The 13,356-nt window shown below is 40.8% G+C and overlaps 1 protein-coding gene across 1 annotated transcript in view; it reads right to left on the bottom strand.

Annotated features, from left to right (window-relative positions):
* The window catches only part of LOC126473892 (facilitated trehalose transporter Tret1-like), a 140,089-nt gene that overhangs the window by 27,625 nt on the left and 99,108 nt on the right, over nt 1-13,356 (bottom strand). The gene's annotated exons all lie outside the window — the stretch shown is intronic.

Genomic DNA, 13,356 nt, shown 5'->3' with positions numbered 1-13,356 from the left:
GTCATTCTCAATGAAGAGAAGTCTTCCGAAGTAAGACTGATTTCAGGTGTGCCGCAGGGGAGTGTCGTAGGACCGTTGCTATTCACAATATACATAAATGACCTTGTGGATGACATCGGAAGTTCACTGAGGCTTTTTGCGGATGATGCTGTGGTATATCGAGAGGCTGTAAAAATGGAAAATTGTACTGAAATGCAGGAGGATCTGCAGCGAATTGACGCATGGTGCAGGGAATGGCAGTTGAATCTCAATGTAGACAAGTGTAATGTGATGCGAATACGTCGAAAGAAACATCCCATATCGTTTTGTACAATATAGCAGGTCAGCAACTGGAAGCAGTTAATTCCATAAATTATCTGGGAGTACGCATTAGGAGTGATTTAAAATGGAATGATCATATAAAGTTGATCGTCGGTAAAGCAGATGCCAGACTGAGATTCATTGGAAGAATCCTAAGGAAGTGCAATCCGAAAACAAAGGAAGTAGGTTACAGTACACTTGTTCGCCCACTGCTTGAATACTGCTCAGCAGTGTGGGATCCGTACCAGGTAGGGTTGATAGAAGAGGTAGAGAAGATCCAACGGAGAGCAGCGCGCTTCGTTACAGGATCATTTAGTAATCGCGAAAGCGTTACGGAGATGATAGATAAACTCCAGTGGAAGACTCTGCAGGAGAGACGCTCAGTAGCTCGGTACGGGCTTTTGTTGAAGTTTCGAGAACATACCTTCACCGAGGAGTCAAGCAGTATATTGCTCCCTCCTACGTATTTCTCGCGAAGAGACCATGAGGATAAAATCAGAAAGATTAGAGCCCACACAGAGGCATAACGACAATCCTTCTTTCCACGAACAATACGAGACTGGAATAGACGGGAGGACCGATAGAGGTACTCAAGGTACCCTCCGCCACACACCGTCAGGTGGCTTGCGGATTATGGATGTAGATGTAGATGTAGAAAACATAATGACTATGTGCTTCATAGTCTGTTGGTTCACCTTTGGAATGCAATACAGCATCGATTCTGTAAGTACTTCTGTAAGTTTATGGAGGTGTTACAATGGATTTGCAACAACACAGGCAGTGGAGTGGTGGTGGCCAATGACTGTCAGGATGCTAATATATTTTAGCATTCATAGACAATTTTTTAACGTCTCTTCCACTGATTTCGTCTACATCTATATGGCTTCTCTGCAAATCACACTTAAGTGCCTGGCCGAGGGTTCATTGAACCACCTTCATACTAATTCTCTATTATTCCACTCTCGAACAGGCTGAGGAAAAAACGAACATCTATATCCTTCCGTGTGAGCTCTGGTTTCCCCTATTTTATTAAGATGTTCATTTCTCCCTATTTAGGTCCACGTCAACAAAATACAGGGTGTATGAAAAAGAATTATCCGATTTGGCACGTCTATAGTTATGAAACTAATAAACATACATAATGAACTTTGTTTTTTGATGAATGGGGCCCACACTGATGTAGGCATGTCTTGAGTTACAGCTTCCACAGCTACTATTATGCAATGTCCCAGTTCATTCACGCTTCTTGATAATGGAGACACATAAACAGAGTCTTTAAAACCCCCACAAGAAATAATCACATACAGTCAGGTACGGTGACGTTGGAGACCAGTAATGTAAGACTGAATGATTTGGTCCAGCATGACAGATCCACGATTCAGTAATCCTTTGATTTAAAAATCCCCACACTTCCAGATACCAGTGGGGCGGTGCCCCATCCTCTTGGCAAATGAAGTCATTCGAATCAGTCTCCAGCTGTGGGAAAATAAAGTTCTCAAGACCATCGAGGTATGAGCTTCGTACAATAGCGTTCTCAGCTAAGAAAAATAAACCATACACCTTTTACTGTGAAACTGCAGGAAACTCATTAAATTTTGGAGAGTTCCTATCATCTTGTACAACTTCATGTGGTTGTTCTACATGGATACTCTGCAAATCACATTTAAGTGCCTGGCATATTCTCATATTATGACGGTTCACCTTTCCATTTAAGTGGAATGTTGCTTCGTCACTAAACACTAAGTGTGGAAGAAAACTGTCATCCCCCATCTTGTCAAGAACGAAATTATAGAACTCCACAGGTTGTTGTTTGTCACTTTCACGAAGAGCTTGCAGTAGCTGAATTTTGTATAGTTTCATGTTATAATGTGGACGCAACACACGCCAGCCGGACATCTGGGGCATGCTGAGCTGTCGAGTTGCACGGCGAACGGATTTCTTTTCAGATTGTCTCCTAACTCGTTTATATAGATAAGGAAAAGCAGAGGGCCTATGACACTACCTTGGGGAATGCCAGAAATCACTTATGTTTTACTCGATGCCTTTCCGTCAATTACTACGAAAACCACGAACGTTGTTGCATAACTGAAAGGATATTCCATAAGCACGCAATTGGATTACAGGTATTGTGATGACAGGTATTGTGTCAAAAGCCTTCTTGAAATCTAGAAAGACGGAATCGATTTGAAATCCCACGTCAGTAGCACTCAACACTTCATGTGATTAAAGAGCTACTTGTGTTGCACAAGATCGATGTTTTCTAAAGCCGCGTCAAGTAATGTGTCAATAGTCAGTTCCCTTCGAAGAAGTTCATAATTTTCGAGCAGAATATATGTTCCAATATCCTACTGCATGTCGACTTCAATGATGTTGGCCTGTAATTTAGCGAATTGCTCCTACTGTCTGTCTTGAATATTTCTATGACTTGTGCAACTTTCCAGTCTTTGGGTACGCGTTTTTGGTCGAGCGATCGGTGGTATATGATTGTTAAGTATGAAGCTATTGCATCAACATACTCTGAGAGGAATCTAGATGGTAATACTTGCTTTTATTAAGTGATTTAAGTTGTTTCATTACTCCGAAGATATCTAATTCTAAAGTAGTCATGCTGGCAGCTGTTCTTGATTCGAATTCTGGAATATTTATTTCGTCTTCTTTGGTCAAGGAATTTCGGAAGGCTGTGTTTAGTAACTCTGCTTTAGCGGCACTGTCATTGCTATCGTGCAGAGAAGGCAGTGACTGCGTCTTGCCGCTAGCATACTTTACATATGACCAAAATCTGTTTGTATTTTCTGCCCGGTTTCGAGACAAAAGTTTCGTTGTGGAAACTGTATAAGCATCTCGCATGGAAATTCGCGCTAAATTTCGAGCTTTTGTAAAAGATTCCCAATATTAATTGAAACTCCAAAGAAGTTACTAAAATTATCACAGTAATCTTAAAAACCTTAACTGGTTGTCATTTAGTAATTTCCAAGAACAGTAGTACAAAATCTTTCGTGAGTGAAATACCCAATCCCATAGGTCAAATAATACTAGAATTAAATCATTGTACCAACTTATATTACAAAAGTTCATAATCCACAACTGAATTGTGGGTCAAATTTCTCGAAATCCTCAAAAGAAAAAAATGTATGCAGTCAGACAATAACTTAAAATCCTAAACACTGCCTTCACCCATAAAACTGAAATTTCACAGAACAGATTATTTCCAAGAAGAAAATGCGTAAACCAGGTACATACTGAGAATTTACTGGACAGAATAATTCTTACCTTTATTTACAGCCTTTTCATTGAACATACAAATATCAAGTAGCATATGGTGAGATGTCACCCAAGAGACTCATAAAAGAAAAACGTAAAAAGCTAAACTCAAGTTTGCCACAAAATTTTCTCAAACACACAAGCTGTAACAAAAGCGTCCAATGCGAGCCGCGTAACTCTGTTAGTATTAGCGCTCAGACTCAAAATAAAACGTGCACAGGCTTCAATCAAATACCGTCAGACTCCAAGAGAAAGCCTAAATAGCACTAAATGATTTTTTAGCGACTATATAGAGTAGGGTAACAAACTGCATCCTGCTGCACTCTGCATTGTTATGGTTCAAATGGCTCTAGGGACTTAACATCTGAGGTCATCAGTCCCCTAGACTTAGAACTACCTAAACCTAACTAACCTAAGGACATCACACACATCTATGCCCGAGGCAGGATTCGAACCTGGGACCAAAGCAGCAGCGCGGTTTCGGATTGAAGCGCCTAGAACCGCTCGGCCACAGAGACTGGCTGCATTGTTATTAAACAACATCTTGTATAACCAAGAACCGGCCACCCCCTCCCAATGGTGGTATATGTGGAAACGATGCAGTTAAATAGATATGCAAATTAATTAAATTGACATGTAACTTAATTACATTAGTTATGAAAATTAATTAAATTCATAAATGGAGGAAAATTCGAAAATGGTAGGAATTTCAAAAATTGTTAGGAATTTCAAATTCTAGTCCTGGTTCACAATACCACCACCAGAGGCTGCTGTCAGACTCTCCCCTCTCCCATTTCCCCTCTCCCCTCCTCCCACTCCTTCTCCTCCACTTGTGAATCGGTGGGAAGAAACAAAGGAAGGAAGGAAGTTTGGGTTTAACATACCATCGACGTAGAGATCGTTAGAGATGGGGTGGGTAAAAGTCTCCATCTGTGTTGAGCTGCCAAAGAGGATGGACGTTAACTCTTTACTTTATTATTCGTGTGATATGTTCAGTGGATGAGATGTTGGTGTCAGACAAGGAACAATTGAACAGCTATATTAGCCATAATCATGCAGCTGAAGACTGCGTCCATACCTCCCTGCATCACGCTTGGAAACTGCGGATAATGGATGAGCAATAAGAAGAAGAATACATTTCATCAAAAAGTGATGAAATGTGTCCAAATTTCACAGCATGTTAATACTCTGCATCTGATGTGTCGAGTAGTGTGGTTTTGTTGAGTTTCCCCATACAATCCAGATCCTCCTGAGGAAATATCCCCTTTCTGATCGTTCTCAACACCGGAATTAGCCAAATGCTCAATGATAAAGTGAGCACTATACTCATTGAGATCGTTGAAAGAGATATGCATGTGTCATGCAACTGAAACTTCAAGTTGCGCATATTATGGGCAGCACCAGGGAACTTCCCAGTGAGGTGCAATGATCACTATGAGGTGTTTCCGCTTTTCCGCTTTCCAGTATAACAGCTGCCCACAGATATGACAGTCAACAGCCGTATTGAACAAATCATTGTTCTCCTTTGACTTCGTTATGGGAATATTGGTGCTGAAAAGCTGATCAACTTCCCATGAAAGTTTCTCGAGCTCAAAGAGCAACCAAATCGCAGGATCATCCCTGATATATAATTTTGGACAGTTTAGACTTGAATCACATGAACATTGAACTTGGTACACAGCCACATTTTTCTGTGAAGGTTGTATGTGAGGCTGTAGGGTCGCCTTCACAGCGTGTCACAGGAGCGAGGTGGCATTCAAAATCAGCATAAACTACAAAGGGGCATCGATCCTGCTGATAGGAATTCTTCAACTTGAAGAGCCTGTTTTCCTTGGTAGGCATTATAACACATATTGGTTTCCTTGTTGAACAATCAATTTGATGGTTTGCTAAAAACTAGCTTGTGGAAAAATAATTCAGACATCTTAAGCAAATATGGTCCCCCCCCCCCCCCCATGAACCATGGACCTTGCTGTTGGTGGGGAGTATTCCGTGCCTCAGCAGTATAGATAGCTGTACCATAGGTGCAACCACAATGGAGGGGTAGCTGTTGAGAGGCCTGACAAATGTGTGTTTCCTGAAGAGGGGCAGCAGCCTTTTCAATAGATGCAGGGGCAACAGTCTGGATGATTGACTGATCTGGCCTTGTAACATTAACCAAAACGGCCTTGCTGTGCTGATACTGCAAACGGCTGAAAGCAAGGGGAAAATACAGCCAAAATATTTCCCGAGGGCATGCAGCTTTACTGTATGGTTAAATGATGATGGCGTCCACTTGGGTAAAATATTCCAGATGTAAAATAGTCCCTCATTTGGATCTCCAGGCAGGAACTACTCAGGAGGACGTCGTTATCAGGAGAAAGGAAACTGGCGTTCTAGGGATTGGAGCATGGAATGTCAGATCCCTTAATCGTGCAGGTAGGTTAGAAAACTTAAAAAGGGAAATGGATAGGTTAAAGTTAGATATAGTGGGAATTAGTGAAGTTCAGTGGCAGGAGGAACAAGACTTCTGGTCAGGTGAATACAGGGTTATAAATACAAAATCAAATAGGGGTAATGCAGGAGTAGGTTTAATAATGAATAAAAAAAATAGGAATGTGGGTAAGGTACTACAAACAGCATAGTGAACGCAATATTGTGGCCAATATCTATAAGAAGCCCATGTGTACCACAGTAGTACAAGTTTATATGCCAACTAGCTCAGCAGATGATGAAGAGATTGATGAAATGTATGATGAGATAAAAGAAATTATTCAGATAGTGAAGGGAGATGAAAATTTAATAGTCATGGGGGACTGAAATTCGATAGCAGGAAAAGGATGAGAAGGAAAGTAGTAGATGAATATGGCGTGGGGGTAAGGAATGAAAGAGGAAGCCGCCTGGTAGAATTTTGCATGGAGCGTAATTTAATCTTAGCTAACACTTGGTTCAAGAATCATGAAAGAAGGATGTATACATGGAAGAAGCCTGGAGATGCTGGAAGGTATATAATGATAACACAAAGATTTAGGAACCAGGATTTAAATTGAAAGACATTTCCAGGGGCAGATATGGACTCTGACCACAATCTATTGGTTGTGAACTGTAGATTAAAACTGAAGAAACTGCATAAAGGTGGGAATTTAAGGAGATGAGACCTGGATAAACTGATAGAACCAGAGGTTGTAGAGCGTTTCAGGGAGAGCATTAGGGAACGATTGACAAGAATGGGGCAAAGAAATACAGTAGAAAAAGAATGGGTAGCTTTCAGAGATGAAATAGTGAAGGCAGCTGAGGATCAAGTAGGTAAAAAGACGAGGACTAACAGAAATACTTATGTAACAGAAGAGGTATTGAATTTAATTGATGAAAGGAGAAAATATACAGGGTGGTCCGTTGATAGTGACAGGGCCAAATATCTCACGAAATAAGCATCAAACGAAAAAACTACAAAGATCGAAACTCGTCTAGCTTGAAGGGGGAAACAAGATGGCGCTATGGTTGGCCCGCTAGATGGTGTGAGGGTACTGGTGTGTAGTATCTGTAAGTGGTTGTTCTTTGGAGGGCGACCATGCCCAGTGGCGCAGAGAGTCGCAAGCAGAGGCAGTTGTTGAGGGGCTGTGGAAGGTGTAGGCTTCGTGAGCCAAAGGCTGTTGCGTAGCGAAGGATTTATCTCTATGTTTAATAGTAGTGGCACACAGTTTGAATAATAGTGTGTTTATGTTTGTGCAGTGTGATAAAGGAAATAAATTTAATTTTACCAGTTCTTAATGCGTCTACGTCAGTTAGTACCACAACATTGCATTTAACAACGAACGAAGTCTCGATATACACGGTCAGCTAAAACAAGAGGGATGTAACATAATAAACATTAATTAACCCATATAATCTCCAAAGACGACGGGAGCTTATATTTGGCGACGCATGTGTCGGACGTCGATTCCTTCGCAATCTTCGGATCGTCGGAGAAGATGGGCATAACAAACGGTGAGTGAAGCAGCTAATTGCGACCGCGGTGCTTCGTGTCTAATTGTTTTCCACGTTGCACAGGAGAAATTAGGAAAGGACCTCTGAACTATGTTAAAGACTGTGATATTTATAATATGATTTTTAAACTAAGTGTTGGGACTAATCATTAATGGACAGTGATTTTTGTGAACAATGTTAAAATGGCGGACAAAACGCGAAACAACAGTGAAGTTATTAATGAGGAGGGACAAGTTAATGCTTTAGTCAATGTAGAATGCGAGTTTGGACTTGAGAATACCACACTTAACGTAATGGAAGATAGTGGTGTAGTTAGTTTCGATTCAAGGACACCTAGTTCAACACCAGTGAGTAGTCAACAAACGGGAACGAGTGTTAGCACTAACGATTTGATAGCGCAGATGTTGAGAGAAATCAAAGAGGAAAGTAGGAACGCCAATGAAGAAATAATGCAATGGTTAACTTGCGAACTGAGCTCATTAATTCACTTAATCAGAAACATAAGGAGCTCCAAAAATAATGTGATACCAAACATGAAAAACTTGAAAATAAAATGCAAGGTCTTAACACGAAAGTTAATGAACAAGGTAAACAATCGAGCACAACTAGTTAATAAAGTTCAAGAAACAGTTAAGGCTCAAAACGATGAATTTTTTAAAATTAAGAGTACATGTAAAGACAACAAAGAAACAATTTTTAAGTTAGTTCAAGGCATACAGACGCAATGTACTGAACTGAGTACCGGAGTAGGCGAAATTCGCCAAAAGGTAATGTCATCCGAAAATGGTTTGAACAATGTCAATAAAGACCTTATACGTCGGGAAATCAGTGCAGCGTTACGCGAAGTTGATAACAGTATGGTTAACGTACGTCAAGTTATTGTAGATAATGGATTGAGCGTACGCAATTTTCAAGATTACGATCCGAAACAAGGTATCCATGCAGTTGCCTTTATTAAGCAATTTAAACACGCGTCTCCAAGACATTATGCGGAACGTGCGAAAATTGATACTTGCATTAGCCACATGAAAGGCGAAGCACATATCTAGGGCATCAGTGTTTCAGAGAATTATTCACAGTACAAAGAAATTGAATCTGCATTCTTGAGTAAATTTTGGTCGCGAGAAAAACAGTGGGATGTAAAACCAAAGATTCTTACACCGCCGAACTACGCAAGACATTATGGAACAATGCGCGAATATATGCAGTAATTTTGAAACGACAATGCCTATCTTGATGATCCGGTCAAGGAAGAGGAATTGACGTCAATTTTGATACAGAAGCTACCTTTCGCGGTACGTGAAAAGTTAGCACTCACTCCAAAACCGCCGGCCGCGGTGGTCTCGCGGTTCTAGGCGCTCAGTTCGGAGCCGCGCGACTGCTACGGTCGCAGGTTCGAATCCTGCCTCGGGCATGGATGTGTGTGATGTCCTTAGGTTAGTTAGGTTTAATTAGTTCTAAGTTCTAGGGGACTGATGACCACAGATGTTAAGTCCCATAGTGCTCAGAGCCATTTGAACCATTTGAACTCCAAAACTGAACATGGAGCAGACCTGCCTAATGATCGATAGAATTGATGTACCTAACCTTGAACGCGAACAAGCGAGAGAAATAATGACGATCGTCATTCGCGTGGTAATGGCCCACCGCGACAAGAATTTATGACTAATGGAAGACCAAGCAGATTTGATAGAAGAGGGGACAGAAAACAAAGAAGAAATGACTATGACACACCGAACAGATTTAATTACAATGAGGACTCAGATCGATCACAGTATGAAGAAAATAGAAGACAACAACGATCGCCGGAACAAGAAAGGGGCCCAGAGTGAAATCCACAGGAATGTGAACCGGTAAACTAAGTCAAGTTTCGAAGACGACCCGCTCCGAAACTTAAGTCACAAGAAATGGGTCGGATGTAGCGATTAACGCAATCAAGTGTGAACGAGTAGATGATATTAAAGACGATTTGTATCGAGAGGATGAAAATAATGACTAAGAAATCTTAATGCCTTTTGTAGAGGTGGAGGTATGCGGAATTATTGTGGACCCACTACTGGACTCAGCGAGCGAAGCGAGTGCAATTTCAGAAAATCTGTGTTCACAGTTAAATAATCTGGTGGCATTTTCAACAGCCCTTGTGAACGGCGTACGTATTGTCAGTGCTGCATGTAATAGAAGCAAACCCATTAAAGGTCAAGCTCTATTGAAGTTTAGAATCAATGAAGACGAGTATGAGCAGAGCGTATTAATTGTTGGATCTCTTAATGTCGGATTAGTACTTGGAATCGATTGGTTGACTGAAATGAGGTGCAGTATTGAATTTGAAAAGGGTTGTCTGCGGATGAGAATAAATAACGTCGAGAAGAAGATAATGTTTAAAAGGATTTATTAATGAAGAAAATAAGGGCGCTGCGTACATCAAGATGAGGCTAATGCGTTTCCGAGGAGAAGAGGAACTGGCGACTTATGATGATTCTGAGGAAGATCCTGTTCACCGAGAAAAGAATAATGATGAACATGCTCTGACTGGTATTCGAATCAAGATTCAGACGTCAGTGAACTTGACGGAAGCAAAAAGAGAGGAATTAATGGAAGTGCTGAGACGCGAAGTTGACCTGTTTTCAAAATTACCTGGATTAATTAAAGGATGCGTTTGCAAAATTAAAGTCAAGGAACATGAGCCATTTCGCATCAAATCGTATGCAATACCTTTAGCGAAGAGAGAAGCAGTGAACAAGGAAATCAAAAGGATGTTGGCTAATCATATAATTGAGAGATCAGACAGTGAATATTCGAACCCAATACACGCTGTAGGAAAAAGGGACGGTACAGTATGCATTGTACTTGACGCTCGCGCAATGAACTGCATTATTCTTCCGCAATGTGATCAACCTGAAAGTTTAGAATGTCTTTTGCAAAAGTTCTAAGGAGTGAAATATTTGATGGCAAAGAAAGCAGAAGAAAGGAAGCAAGCCCACGATAAAATAGTGAAACCTATCACGTACATGGTTGGAGATCTGATCCTAATTCGGATACGCACGAAGCACGAAGTCATCTAGTGTGAATGAGGAGATAAAAAAGTTCAATCATTATTACAAAGGACCATTCAAGACCAGAAAGCTAGTCCACTGGAATTCAGTGGAGGTAGAAGTGATTAAATCTGGCAAATACCATAGCCTACAACATGTTGAGAATATTAAGTTGTATAAGTGTCCTGTACTATCACAAGGAAGTGTCAATTAGTGAACCGTGTTTAGTTATAAACATGCTATGTTACTGATGGACAAACCCTTGGACAATAGTCGGTAGCTGTTGTGAAATGTTGAAGACTGTAGTCGGTAGCTGCAGTGAGTGCATTTTATTCTCTGTATTTGATATCGTGTGACTTTCTCTTATGCCCTGTGACAGGCGCAGCAGTGGACAACGGAGCGACGCTTGTAGCGTATGTTTTGGGTTTTCAGGAAGCAGGCAACAGTGCACAGCTAAGCACGTTAGTCTTTTGTTACCTCACGCTGCCATAATGTTATTTTATTGTTTGCCTGCCAATGACCTTCTACACCTGGCGCGCTACGGTTTGGGGGGGGGGGGGGAGGAGGAGGTGGTGACGTCACGAACAGCAGACTGGCATCCGGCACTTGTCAACAAACGGGAATGTGCCGCCGACGAACCGTACGGCGGAATGCGGCAATTCTTCGTGGGCATAACAACAGCTCGTAGATCTTCCTGTCTCCGGCGGCGTCGATGTCACTCTTCCCTTGCATCAAACGTCGTAACTACGAGTGACGACCAGCTCAACACATAGGACAGTGATAAAAGCAGAGTAAAAGGTGCTATGTTACGTATAGTGTTTGTGAGTCCTCAGCAGCGACGATGCCACTCCCCCTAGTGAAATCGCGTGAAGTGCTGCTCAGCTTATAGGTAGGGCCCCAAAGCAGAGTACCCAATATTTCCTTATGGTGTGAAAAGTGCTCAAGCCAACAAAATGTCTTTGGTTTATAAAAGATTCACACAATGTAACCTGGTTGTAAATGGAAATATTTCTTTAAAGGTATGTACTGATTTTTGTATTAGTAGGCTGTGTGCTGTGTGCCAATTTACAAATTGCAATAATTAATTGGTAAAATGTTTTATGCCTGTAACTGTAGTTTTGACAGATGCATAGTGTCAATAGTTTTGTGTATATAGGTTTTACATTTGTATTAAGCTATTTAAAATTAGGCTCATTTATTCAGATTCCATTCCTTAGTGTCAATTATGTTGTTTACTGTGATTCATGTGTGTAATTAAGAGTAACCTGTACTAATATGCTTGATATCTCCAACAAAAGGGAAACTGTGGCAGTCACATTATCATATCTTTTTTACATTTTTCTTGCTGATTAACAAGCAGTTAGTAAATTATGTGTAAAATCCTTGCTGTCATTAAATAATTTTCAAATTGCTACATTCATTGATCATGTTTTATGTGTGTGGAGATAAGGTTAATTAACATTAGTTATATTTTGAAAGTCATTTGTTCTCAGGGTCAAATACTTATTGCAACTACTTTGACATGAAATACTATGTAGTGTAATTTTTAAATTTTGATTTTTTATTGTATAACTTTCGTTAGGACTTCTGAGTCCCCAAATCCCCTCAAGAGGTAACCTAGTTCTAGTTTTGTTTTGGTGGGGATGTGAGGATACTGGTGCGTAGTATCTGTAAGTTGTTCTTTGGAGGGCGACAATGCCCAGTGGCGCAGAAGGTCGCAAGGAGAAGCAGTTGTTGAGAGGCTGTGGAAGGTGTAGGCTGCGTGAGCTAAAAGCGGTTGTGTAGCGAAGGATTTATCTCTATGTTTAATAGTAGTGGCGCACAGTTTGAATAATAGTGTGTTTATGTTTGTGCAGTGTGATGAAGGAAATAAATTTTACCAGTTCTTAATGCGTCTCCATCAGTTAGTACCACAACATTGCATTTAACAACGAACGAAGTCTCCATATACACAGTCAACTAAAACGAGAGGAATGTAACATAATAATAATTAATTAACCCATATAATCTTCTAGGAGACGGGAGCTTATAATGGCGCTGCCATAGTTCAAACGGATAGCAACTGCGTTTTTTTAAAAATAGGAACTCCCATTTTATTACATATTCATGTAGTATGTAAAGAAATACAAATGTTTAAGTTGGACCACTTTTTTCGCTTTTTGATAGATGGCGCCTAAACAGTCACAAACGTATAAGTAGATGGTATCACGTAACATTCCACCAGTGCTGAAGGTATTTGCTTCGTGATACATTACCTGTGTTAAAATGGACCGTTTAACAATTGCGGAAAAGAACGATATCGTGTTGATGTAGGACTATTGTGATCAAAATGCCCAATGGGCGTGTGCTATGTATGTTGCCCGGTATCCTGGACGACATCATCCAAGTGTCCGAACCGTTCGCTAGATAGTTACGTTATTTAAGGAAACGGGAAGTGTTCAGCCACATGTGAAAAGTCAACCACGACTGCAACAAATGATGATACCCAAGTAGGTGCTTTAGTTGCTGTCAGCACATCAGTAGGAGACAAATTGCGCGAGAATCGGCAATCTCAAAAACGTCGGTGTTGAGAATGCTACATCAACATCGATTGCACCTGTGCCATTTTTCTATGCACCACGAATCGCATGGCGACGACTTTGAACGTTGTACACTATTCTGCCACTGGGCACAAGAGAAACTGCGGGACGATGACAGATTTTTTGCACGCGTTCTATTTAGCGCCGAAACGTCATTCACCAACACGGGTAACGTAAATAGGCATAATATGCACTATTGGGCAACAGAATATCCACGA

The sequence above is a fragment of the Schistocerca serialis genome, chromosome 4, assembly GCF_023864345.2.
Source record: "Schistocerca serialis cubense isolate TAMUIC-IGC-003099 chromosome 4, iqSchSeri2.2, whole genome shotgun sequence".
NCBI classification, from domain to species: Eukaryota; Metazoa; Arthropoda; class Insecta; order Orthoptera; family Acrididae; genus Schistocerca; species Schistocerca serialis.
This window is presented reverse-complemented; position numbering and strand designations above follow the sequence as displayed.